The sequence below is a fragment of the Dasypus novemcinctus genome, chromosome 5 (genome assembly GCF_030445035.2).
Source record: "Dasypus novemcinctus isolate mDasNov1 chromosome 5, mDasNov1.1.hap2, whole genome shotgun sequence".
NCBI lineage: Eukaryota > Metazoa > Chordata > Mammalia > Cingulata > Dasypodidae > Dasypus > Dasypus novemcinctus.
This window is the reverse complement of record NC_080677.1, coordinates 4,432,703-4,437,567: the sequence shown is the minus strand read 5'-3', so window position 1 is coordinate 4,437,567 and position 4,865 is coordinate 4,432,703.

Sequence of the window (4,865 nt, the reverse complement as noted above, 5' to 3'; positions counted from 1 at the left end):
TCTTAGAAAGACACAAATTACCAAAACTGACACAAGAGAAAATAGAAAATCTGATAATCTTCAACAAAATGCCAGCAAACCAAATCTAGTAATATATACCATGTCCAAGTGGCATTGTTTTTCCCTGAAATACTAGATTAACATCTGAAAAATACTCAATGTAGTATGCCTTATTAATAGTAAAGGACACAAAAACACATGATCTTAGTAGATTCAGAAAGAGAATTTGACAAAATCCAATATCATTTCACGATAAGAGCACTCAACAGACTAGGAATAGAAGGAAACTTCCTCTACGTGATAAAGGGCATCTATTTTTACCTACTGTTAATGTCATACTTCATGGTGAAAGACTGAATGTTTCCCCTCTAAGATCAGGAAGAAGATAAGTATGTCTGCTTGTGCCACTTCTATTCATCCTCTTACTGAAGTTCTAACCAGGACAATTAGGCAAGAAAATTAAAAAGTATTCCTTTCAGATTGGAAAGGAAGAAGTAAAACTATCTCTAATGGTAGATGGTATGATCTTGTACACAGATATCCTAAGGAATCAATTGAAAAAATGATTAAAACTAATAAATGAGTTCAACCCGGTATCGAGATAGAAGATAGATTGATCTATCTGTCTATCATCTATCTATATCTATCTACCTACCTACCTATCATCTATCTATCTATAGATCGATTTTATTTCTATACACTAGCAATGAACAATCTGATAATAAAATTAAGAAACAATTACATTTACAGTAGCATGAAAAGAACAAAATACTTATATTTAAATTTAACAAAAGGAGTTCAATATTGTACACAGAAAATTACAAAACATTGTTGAAAGTAACTAAAGAAAATTTAAAATAAATGGAAAGACAATCTGTGTCCATAGTTGAAAGCCTTAATATTAAGATAATGCTTCTCAAACTGATCTACAGGTTCATCAAAATCCCTGTCAAAATTTCAGCTGGGGATTTCTTTGAAGAAATTGACAAGCTGATCCAAAAATTCACATAGAAATTCAAGGGACCCATATTAAGCAAAATAATCTTGAAGAGAAAAAAATGTTTAAAGAACACATACTTCTCAATTTCAAAACTTCTGCAAAACTGCAGTAACAGCACTATGTAGTATTGATGTAAAGATAGACATTTATTTTCACCTTGCATTTGTTTTTCATAGTTTGATTGTAATATGTGGATCTCTTTGAATTCATCTGACTAGGGTTATTTGATCTTCCTGGTTATGTATATTGTTTATCATTAAATCTTGGAAATTTTTGGTCTTTAAAAAAAAAAGATAGACATTTAGATCAATGGATTAGAACTGAGAGTCCAGATAAACCTATATATGCTCAAATGACTTTAAATTTTTTTTATTGAAGTATATCATTCATACATGAACTTACATAAACAATAAGTGTATAGCAAGATTGTGAACTTAGAAAACAAACATTCATAACATATTGCAGGGATCCAATATATCAATGCATCACCAACACCTTGCATTGTTGTGAAATATTTGTTACAAATTATGAAAGAATATTGTAAAAATCTTACTATTAACTATAGTCCATATCTTAGAGTTGGTGTATTTTTCTCCCAATCCACCTATTATTTATTTTTTAAAACATGCTTCTATTGTAGAAGTTGTGAACTTACAAAACAATCATGCACAAGTATAGAATTCCCATACAACACCCCTTCACCAATGCACCACACTGTGGTGGAACATTTGTTACAAATTATGAGATAATATTACCAGACTATTACAACCAATAGCATACATTTGGCATAGTTTTACCATACTTCCCCGTTATTACCACAGTACATCTTTGGCTGATGCATGAGTATTACAATATTGCTGTTAATCACAGTCCATAGGTCACACCAATTGTATTTTTGCCATCTTTCTCCTCATTCCCACCACCCTGCAATAGTCATGTACACCTGCTTAAACTCACAGAAGGAACACATTTGCATCTACACCATCAACCACAGTTCTCAGTCACCTCTGGGTTCACTATGTTATTCAGCCCCTAGATTATTCTCTAGCTTTCTTTTAATTGACATTTACACACTTACATACCTTTTCCATCCACATTCCCATTTATAAACCAGCTTCTATGCACTATAATGTGTAATCAACTCCATCCACTTCCACACTTTTACAGTAAAGTTAATTAAAACTTCTACATTAAGTATCAGTTCAGCAAGTATTGTGTTGAGGATTTTTGCACATAAGGGAAATGGGGCTGTAATTGACTTTTTTGTAATATCTTCATCTGGCTTTGGTATTAGGGTGATATTGACCTCATAGAATGAGTTTGGTAGTGTTCCTTATTGTTCATTTTTTGGAAGAGTTTGAATAAGATTGGTATTAGATCTTCTTTGAATGCTTGGTAGAACTCACCTGTGAAACCATCTTGTCCTGGGCTTTTCATTTTGGGGAGTTGTTTGATGACTGCTTCAATCTCTTGTGATTGGTTTGTTGAGGTCTTCTATTTCTTCTAGCATCAGTGTATGTTGTACATACATTCCTGGGAATTTTTCCATTTCACCTACATTGTCTAGTTTTTTTGGTATACAGTTGTTCATAGTACCCTTTTATGGTCTCTTTTTATTTCTGTGGGGTCAGTAGTAATGTCCTCATTTTCATTTTTTATTTTATTTATTTGAACTTTCTCTCTTTTTTTCTTTATCAGTCTAGGTAAGGGTTTGTCAATTTTGTTAATCTCCTTGTTTTGGTTTGGTTTTGTTAATTCTCTCTGTTGGTGGGTTGTTTTTGTTTTTGTTTTGGTCCTCAATTTCATTTATTTCTGCTCTTATCTTTGTTATTTCATTCCTTCTATTTGCTTTGGGATTAGTTTGCTATTCTTCTTTTAGTTCTTCCAGCTGTGTAGTTGTGTAGTTAGGGCATTGATTTTTAATGTAAGCATTGAGGACTGTAAATTTCCCTCTCAGCACTGCCTTCACTGCATCTCATGGTTTCTGATATTTTGTGTTCTCCTTGTCATTTGTCTAGAGATATTTATTGATTTCTCTTGAAATTTCATCTTTGACCCACTGATTATTTCAGAGTGTGTTGTTTAATCTCCATGTATTTGTGAATTTTCCCTTTTTCTATCTCTTGTTGATTTCCAACTTCATTCCATGATGATTAGGGGAAGTGTTTTGTATAATTTCTATCTTATTGAATTTATTGAGATCTGCTTTGTGACCCAACATATGGTCTATTCTAGAGAAAGATCTAGGAGCACTTGAAAAAATGTATATCCTGCTGTTTTGTGGTACAATGTTCTGCATATGTATATTAGGTTTAGTCCATTTATCATATTATTCAAACTCTTTATTTCTTTATTGAGCCACTGCCCAGATATTCTATCTAATGCTGAGAGTGGTGTATTCATGTCTCAAACTAATATTGTAGAGAGATTATTTCTCCCCTTTTGCCAATATTTGCCTCATGTTTCTTGGAGCATCCTGGTTAAGCATATACATTTATGATTGTTATTTCTTCCTGGTGAATTTTCCTTTTTATTAATATATTAATTTATAATGGCCTTCCTTATCTCTAATAACAGTTTTACTTTTAAAGCCTATTTCATCTGATAAAAGTATAGCTACTCTGGCTTTGGTTTTTGGTTACTACATGAATGGAATACCTTTTCCCAGGCTTTTACTTTCAATCTATTGACATCCTTGGGTCTAAGGTGAGTCTCTTGTAGACAATATATAGATGGCTCCTATTTTCTTATCCATTCTGCCAGTCTGTGTCTTTTGATTGGGGAATTTAATCCATTAACATTCAGTGTTATTATGGTAAAGGCAGTTCTTATTTCACCCATTTTTGACTTTGGGTTTATTTTATTTTCACCACTCTTTTGACACTTTTAGTTACATTTACTGATGTACTCATGTAATCTTTATTTGAAGGCTCTCTTCCAAGCATCTCTCCCCTCTCTTTTCTTTTCAGGCTCTAGCACTTCCTTTTGTATTTCCTGCAAAGCCAGTCTTTTTGTTATAGACTCTCTCAGTTCTGCCCATCTGTGAATATCTAACAATCATTCTGAATATAAGATTCTTGGTTGGCAGCTCTTCTCTTGTACTGTCTTAAATATATCATACCACTGCCTTCTTCCCATCATGGTTTCTAATGAGAAACTATGGTGGCAATAACTTAATCTTATGTGGTATCCCTTATATGTTATGCATTGCTTTTCTCTTGCTGCTCTCAATTCTCTTTGTCATTGGCATTTGAGATTCTGATTAGTATGTGCCTCAGAGTTGGTCTATTTGGATTTATTTGGATGCGAGTATGTTGTGCTTCTTGGACACAGATATCTATGTCTTTCAATAGGGTAGGGATATTTTCTACAATTATTTCTTCAAATATTCCTTCTGCTCCTTTCCTCTTCTCTTCTCCTTCTGGGACACCTATGACATGTATGTTTGCATGTCTCTTGCTATATTTTAGTCCTTGAGACCCTGCATAATTTTTTCCATTTTTTTTATCTGTTCTTTTGTTCACTCGCTTTCAGAGGCCATGCCTTCAAAATCACCAATCCTTTCTTCTATCTCCTCAAATCTGCTGTTATATGAATCCAGTGTATTTTTAATTTCATTTATTGAGCCTTCATTCACATAAGATCTGCTATTTTTCAATGTATGCTTTCAAATTCTTCTTTGTGCTCATCCAATGTCTTCTTAATATCCTTAATCTCTTTAGCCATCACATTGGATTTATTAAGGAGATTTGTTTGAACATCTATGATTCATTGTCTCAACTTCTTTATGTCATCTAGAGGCTTGTCTTTTTCTTTTAACTGGGCCATATTTTCTGTTTCTTGGTGTGTATTGTAATTTTTTGTT